Raw genomic sequence first — 14,443 nt, 5'->3', positions numbered from 1 at the left:
ACAATTCTCATGCGTTTTAGTGGTGAAAAAATAATTTAAAAAATCGTTCGGGAAATGAGTTTACTTCCTGGGTACTTTCTTTGTATACTTTTGACTATACGGGCCAAGCCGGGATTTACGGTAAAGCGCGGGTTTTCGTTTTCCGGCTATTAAACCTCTTTCATTAAGCGTCTCATCAAAAATGAAAACATTTTTGAAAACTACAAGTCTCATGCGTTCTAGTGGTGAAAAAAAAATTTAAAAAATCGTTCGGGAAATGAGTTTACACCCTGGGTACTTTCTTTGTATATATTCGAATATACGGGCCAAGCCCCGGATTTACGGGAAAACGCGGGATTTCGTTTGCCGGCGATTAAACTGCTTTTATTCAGCGTCTCATCAAAAATGAAAACATCCTTGAAAACTACAAGTCTCATGCGTTTTAGTGGTGAAATAATAATTTAAAAAATCGTTTGGGAAATGAGTTTACTCCCTGGGTACTTTCTTTGTATACTTTTGACTATACGAGCCGAGTCCAGGATTTACGGGAAATCGTAGGTTTTCGTTTGCCGGCGATTAAACTTCTTTTATTCAGCGTCTCATCAAAAATGAAAACATTTTTGAAAACTACAAGTCTCATGCGTTTTAGTGGTGAAAAAATAATTTAAAAAATCGTTCGGGAAATGAGTTTACTCCCTGGGTACTTTCTTTGTATACTTTTGACTATACGGGCCAAGCCGGGATTTACAAGAAATCTCGGGTTTTCGTTTGCCTGCGATTAGACTTCTTTTATTCAGCGTCTCATCAAAAATGAAAACATTTTTAAAAACTACAAGTCTTATGCGTTTTAGTGATGAAAAGATAATTTAAAAAATCGTTCTGGAAATGAGTTTACTCCCTGGGTACTTTCTTTGTATACTTTTGACTATACGGGCCGAGTTCGGGATTTAGGGAAATCGCAGGTTTTCGTTTGCCGGCGTTTAAACTGCTTTTTTTCAGGGTCTCATCAAAAATGAAAACATTTTTGAAAACTACAAGTCTCATGCGTTTTAGTGGTGAAAAAGTAATTTAAAAAATCGTTCGGGAAAGGAGTTTACTCCCTGGGTACTTTCTTTGTATACTTTTGACTATACGGGCCGAGTTCGGGATTTAGGGAAATCGCAGGTTTTCGTTTGCCGGCGTTTAAACTGCTTTTTTTCAGGGTCTCATCAAAAATGAAAACATTTTTGAAAACTACAAGTCTCATGCGTTTTAGTGGTGAAAAAGTAATTTAAAAAATCGTTCGGGAAAGGAGTTTACTCCCTGGGTACTTTCTTTGTATACTTTTGACTATACGGGCCGAGTCCGGGATTTACGGGAAATCGCAGGTTTTCGTTTGCCGGCGATTAAACTGCTTTTATTCAGCGTCTCATCAAAAATGAAAACATTTTTGAAAACTACAAGTCTTATGCGTTTTAGTGGTGAAAAAATAATTTAAAAAATCGTTCTGGAAATGAGTTTACTCCCTGGGTACTTTCTTTGTATACTTTTGACTATACGGGCGGAGTCCGGGATTTAGGAAAATCGCAGGTTTTCGTTTGCCGGCGATTAAACTGCTTTTATTCAGCGTCTCATCAAAAATGAAAACATTTTTGAAAACTACAAGTCTTATGCGTTTTAGTGGTGAAAAAATAATTTAAAAAATCGTTCTGGAAATGAGTTTACTCCCTGGGTACTTTCTTTGTATACTTTTGACTATACGGGCCGAGTCCAGGATTTACGGGAAATCGTAGGTTTTCGTTTGCCGGCGATTAAACTTCTTTTATTCAGCTTCTCATCAAAAATGAAAACATTTTTGAAAACTACAAGTCTCATGCGTTTTAGTGGTGAAAAAATAATTTAAAAAATCGTTCGGGAAATGAGTTTACTCCCTGGGTACTTTCTTTGTATACTTTTGACTATACGGGCCAAGCCGGGATTTACAAGAAATCTCGGGTTTTCGTTTGCCTGCGATTAAACTTCTTTTATTCAGCGTCTCATCAAAAATGAAAACATTTTTAAAAACTACAAGTCTTATGCGTTTTAGTGATGAAAAGATAATTTAAAAAATCCCTCTGGAAATGAGTTTACTCCCTGGGTACTTTCTTTGTATACTTTTGACTATACGGGCCGAGTTCGGGATTTAGGGAAATCGCAGGTTTTCGTTTGCCGGCGTTTAAACTGCTTTTTTTCAGCGTCTCATCAAAAATGAAAACATTTTTGAAAACTACAAGTCTCATGCGTTTTAGTGGTGAAAAAGTAATTTAAAAAATCGTTCGGGAAAGGAGTTTACTCCCTGGGTACTTTCTTTGTATACTTTTGACTATACGGGCCAAGCCCGGGATTTACGGGAAATCGCGGGTTTTCGTTTGCCGGCGATTAAACTTCTTTTATTCAGCGTCTCATCAAAAATGAAAACATTTTTAAAAACTACAAGTCTTATGCGTTTTAGTGGTGAAAAAATAATTTAAAAAATCGTTCTGGAAATGAGTTTACTCCCTGGGTACTTTCTTTGTATACTTTTGACTATACGGGCCGAGTCCGGGATTTACGGGAAATCGCAGGTTTTCGTTTGCCGGCGATTAAACTGCTTTTATTCAGCGTCTCATCAAAAATGAAAACATTTTTGAAAACTACAAGTCTTATGCGTTTTAGTGGTGAAAAAATAATTTAAAAAATCGTTCTGGAAATGAGTTTACTCCCTGGGTACTTTCTTTGTATACTTTTGACTATACGGGCGGAGTCCGGGATTTACGAAAATCGCAGCTTTTCGTTTGCCGGCGATTAAACTGCTTTTTTTCAGCGTCTCATCAAAAATGAAAACATTTTTGAAAACTACAATTCTCATGCGTTTTAGTGGTGAAAAAATAATTTAAAAAATCGTTCGGGAAATGAGTTTACTTCCTGGGTACTTTCTTTGTATACTTTTGACTATACGGGCCAAGCCGGGATTTACGGTAAAGCGCGGGTTTTCGTTTTCCGGCTATTAAACCTCTTTCATTAAGCGTCTCATCAAAAATGAAAACATTTTTGAAAACTACAAGTCTCATGCGTTCTAGTGGTGAAAAAAAAATTTAAAAAATCGTTCGGGAAATGAGTTTACACCCTGGGTACTTTCTTTGTATATATTCGAATATACGGGCCAAGCCCCGGATTTACGGGAAAACGCGGGATTTCGTTTGCCGGCGATTAAACTGCTTTTATTCAGCGTCTCATCAAAAATGAAAACATCCTTGAAAACTACAAGTCTCATGCGTTTTAGTGGTGAAATAATAATTTAAAAAATCGTTTGGGAAATGAGTTTACTCCCTGGGTACTTTCTTTGTATACTTTTGACTATACGAGCCGAGTCCAGGATTTACGGGAAATCGTAGGTTTTCGTTTGCCGGCGATTAAACTTCTTTTATTCAGCGTCTCATCAAAAATGAAAACATTTTTGAAAACTACAAGTCTCATGCGTTTTAGTGGTGAAAAGATAATTTAAAAAATCGTTCTGGAAATGAGTTTACTCCCTGGGTACTTTCTTTGTATACTTTTGACTATACGGGCCGAGTTCGGGATTTAGGGAAATCGCAGGTTTTCGTATGCCGGCGTTTAAACTGCTTTTTTTCAGCGTCTCATCAAAAATGAAAACATTTTTGAAAACTACAAGTCTCATGCGTTTTAGTGGTGAAAAAGTAATTTAAAAAATCGTTCGGGAAAGGAGTTTACTCCCTGGGTACTTTCTTTGTATACTTTTGACTATACGGGCCGAGTCCGGGATTTACGGGAAATCGCAGGTTTTCGTTTGCCGGCGATTAAACTGCTTTTATTCAGCGTCTCATCAAAAATGAAAACATTTTTGAAAACTACAAGTCTTATGCGTTTTAGTGGTGAAAAAATAATTTAAAAAATCGTTCTGGAAATGAGTTTACTCCCTGGGTACTTTCTTTGTATACTTTTGACTATACGGGCGGAGTCCGGGATTTAGGAAAATCGCAGGTTTTCGTTTGCCGGCGATTAAACTGCTTTTTTTCAGCGTCTCATCAAAAATGAAAACATTTTTGAAAACTACAATTCTCATGCGTTTTAGTGGTGAAAAAATAATTTAAAAAATCGTTCGGGAAATGAGTTTACTTCCTGGGTACTTTCTTTGTATACTTTTGACTATACGGGCCAAGCCGGGATTTACGGGAAATCGCGGGTTTTAGTTTGGCGGCGATTAAACTTTTTTTATTCAGCGTCTCATCAAAAATGAAAACATTTTTAAAAACTACAAGTCTTATGCGTTTTAGTGATGAAAAAATAATTTAAAATATCGTTCTGGAAATGAGTTTACTCACAGGGTACTTTCTTTGTATACATTCGACTATACGTGACAAGCCCGGGATTTACGGGAAATCGCGAGTTTTCGTTTGCCGGCGATTAAACTGCTTTTATTCAGCGTCTCATCAAAAATGAAAACATTCTTGAAAACTACAAGTCTCATGCGTTTTAGTGGTGAAATAATAATTTAAAAAATCGTTTGGGAAATGAGTTTACTCCCTGGGTGCTTTCTTTGTATACTTTTGACTATACGGGCCGAGTCCAGGATTTACGGGAAATCGCAGGTTTTCGTTTGCCGGCGATTAAACTTCTTTTATTCAGCGTCTCATCAAAAATGAAAACATTTTTAAAATCTACAAGTCTCATGCGTTTTAGTGGTGAAAAAGTGATTTAAAAAATCGTTCGGGAAATGAGTTTACTCCCTGGGTACTTTCTTTGTATACTTTTGACTATACGGGCCAAGCCCGGGATTTATGGGAAAGCGCGAGTTTTCGTTTGCCGGCGATTAAACTACTTTTATTCAGCGTCTCATCATAAATGAAAACATTGTTGAAAACTACAAGCCTCATGCGTTTTAGTGGTGAAAAAGTAATTTAAAAAATCGTTCGGGAAATGAGTTTACTCCCAGGGTACTTTCTTTGTATACTTTTGACTATACGGGCGAAGCCGGGATTTACGGGAAATCGCGGATTTTCGTTTTCCGGCGATTAAACTTCTTTTATTCAGCGTCTCATCAAAAATGAAAACATTTTTAAAAACTACAAGTCTTATGCGTTTTAGTGGTGAAAAAAAAATTTAAAAAATCGTTCGGGAAATGAGTTTACACCCTGGGTACTTTCTTTGTATATATTCGAATATACGGGCCAAGCCCCGGATTTACAGGAAAACGCGGGATTTCGTTTGCCGGCGAGTAAACTGCTTTTAATCAGCGTCTCATCAAAAATGAAAACATTTTTGAAAACTACAAGTCTCCTGCGTTTTAGTGATGAAAAGATAATTTAAAAAATCGTTCTGGAAATGAGTTTACTCCCTGGGTACTTTCTTTGTATACTTTTGACTATACGGGCCGAGTTCGGGATTTAGGGAAATCGCAGGTTTTCGTTTGCCGGCGTTTAAACTGCTTTTTTTCAGCGTCTCATCAAAAATGAAAACATTTTTGAAAACTACAAGTCTCATGCGTTTTAGTGGTGAAAAAATAATTTAAAAAATCGTTCGGGAAATGAGTTTACTCCCAGGGTACTTTCTTTGTATACTTTTGACTATACGGGCCAAGCCGGGATTTACGGGAAATCGCGGGTTTTCGTTTTCCGGCGATTAAACTTCTTTTATTCAGCGTCTCATCAAAAATGAAAACATTTTTAAAAACTACAAGTCTTATGCGTTTTAGTGGTGAAAAAAAAATTTAAAAAATCGTTCGGGAAATGAGTTTACACCCTGGGTACTTTCTTTGTATATATTCGAATATACGGGCCAAGCCCCGGATTTACAGGAAAACGCGGGATTTCGTTTGCCGGCGAGTAAACTGCTTTTAATCAGCGTCTCATCAAAAATGAAAACATTTTTGAAAACTACAAGTCTCCTGCGTTTTAGTGATGAAAAGATAATTTAAAAAATCGTTCTGGAAATGAGTTTACTCCCTGGGTACTTTCTTTGTATACTTTTGACTATACGGGCCGAGTTCGGGATTTAGGGAAATCGCAGGTTTTCGTTTGCCGGCGTTTAAACTGCTTTTTTTCAGCGTCTCATCAAAAATGAAAACATTTTTAAAAACTACAAGTCTTATGCGTTTTAGTGGTGAAAAAATAATTTAAAAAATCGTTCTGGAAATGAGTTTACTCCCTGGGTACTTTCTTTGTATACTTTTGACTATACGGGCCGAGTCCGGGATTTACGGGAAATCGCAGGTTTTCGTTTGCCGGCGATTAAACTGCTTTTATTCAGCGTCTCATCAAAAATAAAAACATTTTTGAAAACTACAAGTCTCCTGCGTTTTAGTGGTGAAAAAATAATTTAAAAAATCGTTCGGGAAATAAGTTTATTCCCTGGGTACTTTCTTTGTATACTTTTGACTATACGGGCGAAGCCCGGGATTTACGGGAAATCACGGGTTTTCGTTTGCCGGCGATTAAACTGCTTTTTTTCAGCGTCTTATCAAAAATGAAAACATTTTTGAAAACTACAATTCTCATGCGTTTTAGTGGTGAAAAAATAATTTAAAAAATCGTTCGGGAAATGAGTTTACTTCCTGGGTACTTTCTTTGTATACTTTTGACTATGCGGGCCAAGCCGGGATTTACGGGAAATCGCAGGTTTTAGTTTGGCGGCGATTAAACTTCTTTTATTCAGCGTCTCATCAAAAATGAAAACATTTTTAAAAACTACAAGTCTTATGCGTTTTAGTAATGAAAAAATAATTTAAAATATCGTTCTGGAAATGAGTTTACTCACAGGGTACTTTCTTTGTATACATTTGACTATACGTGCCAAGCCCGGGATTTACGGGAAATCGCGGGTTTTCGTTTGCCAGCGATTAAACTGCTTTTATTCAGCGTCTCATCAAAAATGAAAACATTCTTGAAAACTACAAGTCTCATGCGTTTTAGTGGTGAAATAATAATTTAAAAAATCGTTTGGGAAATGAGTTTACTCCCTGGGTACTTTCTTTGTATACTTTTGACTATACAGGCCGAGTCCAGGATTTACGGGAAATCGCAGGTTTTCGTTTGCCGGCGATTAAACTTCTTTTATTCAGCGTCTCATCAAAAATGAAAACATTTTTAAAAACTACAAGTCTCATGCGTTTTAGTGGTGAAAAAATAATTTAAAAAATCGTTCGGGAAATGAGTTTACTCCCAGGGTACTTTCTTTGTATACTTTTGACTATACGGGCCAAGCCGGGATTTACGGGAAATCGCGGGTTTTCGTTTTCCGGCGATTAAACTTCTTTTATTCAGCGTCTCATCAAAAATGAAAACATTTTTAAAAACTACAAGTCTTATGCGTTTTAGTGGTGAAAAAATAATTTAAAAAATCGTTCTGGAAATGCGTTTACTCCCTGGGTACTTTCTTTGTATACTTTTGACTATACGGGCCAAGCCGGGATTTACGGGAAATCGCGGGTTTTCGTTTTCCGGCGATTAAACTTCTTTTATTCAGCGTCTCATCAAAAATGAAAACATTTTTAAAAACTACAAGTCTTATGCGTTTTAGTGGTGAAAAAATAATTTAAAAAATCGTTCTGGAAATGCGTTTACTCCCTGGGTACTTTCTTTGTATACTTTTGACTATACGGGCCGAGTCCGGGATTTAGGGAAATCGCAGGTTTTCGTTTGCCGGCGATTAAACTGCTTTTTTTCAGCGTCTCATCAAAAATGAAAATATTTTTGAAAACTACAAGTCTCATGCGTTTTAGTTGTGAAAAAATAAATTGAAAAATCGTTCGGGAAATGAGTTTACTTGCTGGGTACTTTCTTTGTATACTTTTGACTATACGGGCCAAGCCGGGATTTACGAGAAATCGCGGGTTTTCGTTTGCCGGCGATTAAACTTCTTTTATTCAGCGTCTCATCAAAAATGAAAGCATTTTTAAAAACTACAAGTCTTATGTGTTTTAGTGATGAAAAAATAATTTAAAAAATCGTTCTGGAAATGAGTTTACTCACAGGGTACTTTCTTTGTATACATTCGACTATACGTGCCAAGCCTGGGATTTACGGGAAATCGCGGGTTTTCGTTTGCCGGCGATTAAACTGCTTCTATTCAGCGTCTCATCAAAAATGAAAACATCCTTGAAAACTACAAGTCTCATGCGTTTTAGTGGTGAAATAATAATTTAAAAAATCGTTTGGGAAATGAGTTTACTCCCTGGGTACTTTCTTTGTATACTTTTGACTATACGGGCCGAGTCCAGGATTTACGGGAAATCGCAGGTTTTCGTTTGCCGGCGATTAAACTTCTTTTATTCAGCGTCTCATCAAAAATGAAAACATTTTTAAAAACTACAAGTCTCATGCGTTTTAGTGGTGAAAAAGTGATTTAAAAAATCGTTCGGGAAATGAGTTTACTCCCTGGGTACTTTCTTTGTATACTTTTGACTATACGGGCCAAGCCCGGGATTTATGGGAAAGCGCGGGTTTTCGTTTGCCGGCGATTAAACTACTTTTATTCAGCGTCTCATCATAAATGAAAACATTGTTGAAAACTACAAGTCTCATGCGTTTTAGTGGTGAAAAAATAATTTAAAAAATCGTTCGGGAAATGAGTTTACTCCCAGGGTACTTTCTTTGTATACTTTTGACTATACGGGCCAAGCCGGGATTTACGGGAAATCGCGGGTTTTCGTTTTCCGGCGATTAAACTTCTTTTATTCAGCGTCTCATCAAAAATGAAAACATTTTTAAAAACTACAAGTCTTATGCGTTTTAGTGGTGAAAAAATAATTTAAAAAATCGTTCTGGAAATGAGTTTACTCCCTGGGTACTTTCTTTGTATACTTTTGACTATACGGGCCGAGTCCAGGATTTACGGGAAATCGCAGGTTTTCGTTTGCCGGCAATTAAACTTCTTTTATTCAGCGTCTCATCAAAAATGAAAACATTTTTAAAAACTACAAGTCTCATGCGTTTTAGTGGTGAAAAAGTGATTTAAAAAATCGTTCGGGAAATGAGTTTACTCCCTGGGTACTTTCTTTGTATACTTTTGACTATACGGGCCAAGCCCGGGATTTATGGGAAAGCGCGGGTTTTCGTTTGCCGGCGATTAAACTACTTTTATTCAGCGTCTCATCATAAATGAAAACATTGTTGAAAACTACAAGTCTCATGCGTTTTAGTGGTGAAAAAATAATTTAAAAAATCGTTCGGGAAATGAGTTTACTCCCAGGGTACTTTCTTTGTATACTTTTGACTATACGGGCCAAGCCGGGATTTACGGGAAATCGCGGGTTTTCGTTTTCCGGCGATTAAACTTCTTTTATTCAGCGTCTCATCAAAAATGAAAACGTTTTTAAAAACTACAAGTCTTATGCGTTTTAGTGGTGAAAAAATAATTTAAAAAATCGTTCTGGAAATGAGTTTACTCCCTGGGTACTTTCTTTGTATACTTTTGACTATACGGGCCGAGTCCGGGATTTAGGGAAATCGCAGGTTTTCGTTTGCCGGCGATTAAACTGCTTTTTTTCAGCGTCTCATCAAAAATGAAAATATTTTTGAAAACTACAAGTCTCATGCGTTTTAGTTGTGAAAAAATAAATTGAAAAATCGTTCGGGAAATGAGTTTACTTGCTGGGTACTTTCTTTGTATACTTTTGACTATACGGGCCAAGCCGGGATTTACGAGAAATCGCGGGTTTTCGTTTGCCGGCGATTAAACTTCTTTTATTCAGCGTCTCATCAAAAATGAAAGCATTTTTAAAAACTACAAGTCTTATGTGTTTTAGTGATGAAAAAATAATTTAAAAAATCGTTCTGGAAATGAGTTTACTCACAGGGTACATTCTTTGTATACATTCGACTATACGTGCCAAGCCCGGGATTTACGGGAAATCGCGGGTTTTCGTTTGCCGGCGATTAAACTGCTTCTATTCAGCGTCTCATCAAAAATGAAAACATCCTTGAAAACTACAAGTCTCATGCGTTTTAGTAGTGAAATAATAATTTAAAAAATCGTTTGGGAAATGAGTTTACTCTCTGGGTACTTTCTTTGTATACTTTTGACTATACGGGCCGAGTCCAAGATTTACGGGAAATCGCAGGTTTTCGTTTGCCGGCGATTAAACTACTTTTATTCAGCATCTCATCAAAAATGAAAGCATTTTTAAAAACTACAAGTCTCATGGGTTTTAGTGGTGAAAATGTGATTTAAAAAATCGTTCGGGAAATGAGTTTACTCCCTGGGTACTTTCTTTGTATACTTTTGACTATACGGGCCAAGCCCGGGATTTACGGAAATCGCGGGTTTTCGTTTGCCGGCGATTAAACTTCTTTTATTCAGCGTCTCATCAAAAATGAAAACATTTTTGAAAACTACAAGTCTCATGCGTTTTAGTGGTGAAAAAATAATTTAAAAAATCGTTCGGGAAATGAGTTTACTCCCTGGGTACTTTCTTTGTATACTTTTGACTATAGGGGCCAAGCCGGGATTTACGGGAAATCACGGGTTTTTGTTTGCCAGCGATTAAACTTGTTTTATTCAGCGTCTCATCAAAAATGAAAACATTTTTGAAAACTACAAGTCTCCTGCGTTTTAGTGGGGAAAAAATAATTTAAAAAATTGTTCGGGAAATAAGTTTATTCCCTGGGTACTTTCTTTGTATACTTTTGACTATACGGGCGAAGCCCGGGATTTACGGGAAATCACGGGTTTTCGTTTGCCGGCGATTAAACTGCTTTTTTTCAGCGTCTTATCAAAAATGAAAACATTTTTGAAAACTACAATTCTCATGCGTTTTAGTGGTGAAAAAATAATTTAAAAAATCGTTCGGGAAATGAGTTTACTTCCTGGGTACTTTCTTTGTATACTTTTGACTATACGGGCCAAGCCGGGATTTACGGGAAATCGCGGGTTTTAGTTTGGCGGCGATTAAACTTCTTTTATTCAGCGTCTCATCAAAAATGAAAACATTTTTAAAAACTACAAGTCTTATGCGTTTTAGTAATGAAAAAATAATTTAAAATATCGTTCTGGAATGAGTTTACTCACAGGGTACTTTCTTTGTATACATTCGACTATACGTGCCAAGCCCGGGATTTACGGGAAATCGCGGGTTTTCGTTTGCCAGCGATTAAACTGCTTTTATTCAGCGTCTCATCAAAAATGAAAACATTCTTGAAAACTACAAGTCTCATGCGTTTTAGTGGTGAAATAATAATTTAAAAAATCGTTTGGGAAATGAGTTTACTCCCTGGGTACTTTCTTTGTATACTTTTGACTATACGGGCCGAGTCCAGGATTTACGGGAAATCGCAGGTTTTCGTTTGCCGGCGATTAAACTTCTTTTATTCAGCGTCTCATCAAAAATGAAAACATTTTTAAAAACTACAAGTCTCATGCGTTTTAGTGGTGAAAAAGTGATTTAAAAAATCGTTCGGGAAATGAGTTTACTCACTGGGTACTTTCTTTGTATACTTTTGACTATACGGGCCAAGCCCGGGATTTATGGGAAAGCGCGGGTTTTCGTTTGCCGGCGATTAAACTACTTTTATTCAGCGTCTCATCATAAATGAAAACATTGTTGAAAACTACAAGTCTCATGCGTTTTAGTGGTGAAAAAATAATTTAAAAAATCGTTCGGGAAATGAGTTTACTCCCAGGGTACTTTCTTTGTATACTTTTGACTATACGGGCCAAGCCGGGATTTACGGGAAATCGCGGGTTTTCGTTTTCCGGCGATTAAACTTCTTTTATTCAGCGTCTCATCAAAAATGAAAACATTTTTAAAAACTACAAGTCTTATGCGTTTTAGTGGTGAAAAAATAATTTAAAAAATCGTTCTGGAAATGCGTTTACTCCCTGGGTACTTTCTTTGTATACTTTTGACTATACGGGCCGAGTCCGGGATTTAGGGAAATCGCAGGTTTTCGTTTGCCGGCGATTAAACTGCTTTTTTTCAGCGTCTCATCAAAAATGAAAATATTTTTGAAAACTACAAGTCTCATGCGTTTTAGTTGTGAAAAAATAAATTGAAAAATCGTTCGGGAAATGAGTTTACTTGCTGGGTACTTTCTTTGTATACTTTTGACTATACGGGCCAAGCCGGGATTTACGAGAAATCGCGGGTTTTCGTTTGCCGGCGATTAAACTTCTTTTATTCAGCGTCTCATCAAAAATGAAAGCATTTTTAAAAACTACAAGTCTTATGTGTTTTAGTGATGAAAAAATAATTTAAAAAATCGTTCTGGAAATGAGTTTACTCACAGGGTACTTTCTTTGTATACATTCGACTATACGTGCCAAGCCTGGGATTTACGGGAAATCGCGAGTTTTCGTTTGCCGGCGATTAAACTGCTTCTATTCAGCGTCTCATCAAAAATGAAAACATCCTTGAAAACTACAAGTCTCATGCGTTTTAGTGGTGAAATAATAATTTAAAAAATCGTTTGGGAAATGAGTTTACTCCCTGGGTACTTTCTTTGTATACTTTTGACTATACGGGCCGAGTCCAGGATTTACGGGAAATCGCAGGTTTTCGTTTGCCGGCGATTAAACTTCTTTTATTCAGCGTCTCATCAAAAATGAAAACATTTTTAAAAACTACAAGTCTCATGCGTTTTAGTGGTGAAAAAGTGATTTAAAAAATCGTTCGGGAAATGAGTTTACTCCCTGGGTACTTTCTTTGTATACTTTTGACTATACGGGCCAAGCCCGGGATTTATGGGAAAGCGCGGGTTTTCGTTTGCCGGGGATTAAACTACTTTTATTCAGCGTCTCATCATAAATGAAAACATTGTTGAAAACTACAAGTCTCATGCGTTTTAGTGGTGAAAAAATAATTTAAAAAATCGTTCGGGAAATGAGTTTACTCCCAGGGTACTTTCTTTGTATACTTTTGACTATACGGGCCAAGCCGGGATTTACGGGAAATCGCGGGTTTTCGTTTTCCGGCGATTAAACTTCTTTTATTCAGCGTCTCATCAAAAATGAAAACATTTTTAAAAACTACAAGTCTTATGCGTTTTAGTGGTGAAAAAATAATTTAAAAAATCGTTCTGGAAATGAGTTTACTCCCTGGGTACTTTCTTTGTATACTTTTGACTATACGGGCCGAGTCCGGGATTTAGGGAAATCGCAGGTTTTCGTTTGCCGGCGATTAAACTGCTTTTTTTCAGCGTCTCATCAAAAATGAAAATATTTTTGAAAACTACAAGTCTCATGCGTTTTAGTTGTGAAAAAATAAATTGAAAAATCGTTCGGGAAATGAGTTTACTTGCTGGGTACTTTCTTTGTATACTTTTGACTATACGGGCCAAGCCGGGATTTACGAGAAATCGCGGGTTTTCGTTTGCCGGCGATTAAACTTCTTTTATTCAGCGTCTCATCAAAAATGAAAGCATTTTTAAAAACTACAAGTCTTATGTGTTTTAGTGATGAAAAAATAATTTAAAAAATCGTTCTGGAAATGAGTTTACTCACAGGGTACTTTCTTTGTATACATTCGACTATACGTGCCAAGCCCGGGATTTACGGGAAATCGCGGGTTTTCGTTTGCCGGCGATTAAACTGCTTCTATTCAGCGTCTCATCAAAAATGAAAACATCCTTGAAAACTACAAGTCTCATGCGTTTTAGTGGTGAAAAAATAATTTAAAAAATTGTTCGGGAAATGAGTTTACTCCCTGGGTACTTTCTTTGTATACATTCGACTATACGGGCCAAGCCCGGGATTTACGGGAAATTGCGGGTTTTCGTTTGCCGGCGATTAAACTTCTTTTATTCAGCGTCTCATCAAAAATGAAAACATTTTTGAAAACTACAAGTCTCATGCGTTTTAGTGGTGAAAAAATAATTTAAAAAATCGTTCGGGAAATGAGTTTACTCCCTGGGTACTTTCTTTGTATACTTTTGACTATAGGGGCCAAGCCGGGATTTACGGGAAATCGCGGGTTTTCGTTTGCCGGCGATTAAACTTCTTTTATTCAGCGTCTCATCAAAAATGAAAACATTTTTGAAAACTACAAGTCTCATGCGTTTTAGTGGTGAAAAAATAATTTAAAAAATCGTTCTTGAAATGAGTTTACTCACAGGGTACTTTCTTTGTATACATTTGACTATACGGGCCGAGTCCGGGATTTAGGGAAATCGCAGGTTTTCGTTTGCCGGCGATTAAACTGCTTTTTTTCAGCGTCTCATCAAAAATGAAAATATTTTTGAAAACTACAAGTCTCATGCGTTTTGGTGGTGAAAAAATAATTTAAAAAATCGTTCTGGAAATGAGTTTACTCCCTGGGTACTTTCTTTGTATACTTTTGACTATACGGGCCGAGTCCGGGATTTAGGGAAATCGCAGGTTTTCGTTTGCCGGCGATTAAACTGCTTTTTTTCAGCGTCTCATCAAAAATGAAAATATTTTTGAAAACTACAAGTCTCATGCGTTTTAGTTGTGAAAAAATAAATTAAAAAATAGTTCGGGAAATGAGTTTACTTGC

The sequence above is a fragment of the Hydractinia symbiolongicarpus genome, chromosome 6, assembly GCF_029227915.1.
Source record: "Hydractinia symbiolongicarpus strain clone_291-10 chromosome 6, HSymV2.1, whole genome shotgun sequence".
Lineage (NCBI taxonomy): Eukaryota > Metazoa > Cnidaria > Hydrozoa > Anthoathecata > Hydractiniidae > Hydractinia > Hydractinia symbiolongicarpus.
Note: the sequence above shows the minus strand (reverse complement) of the source record.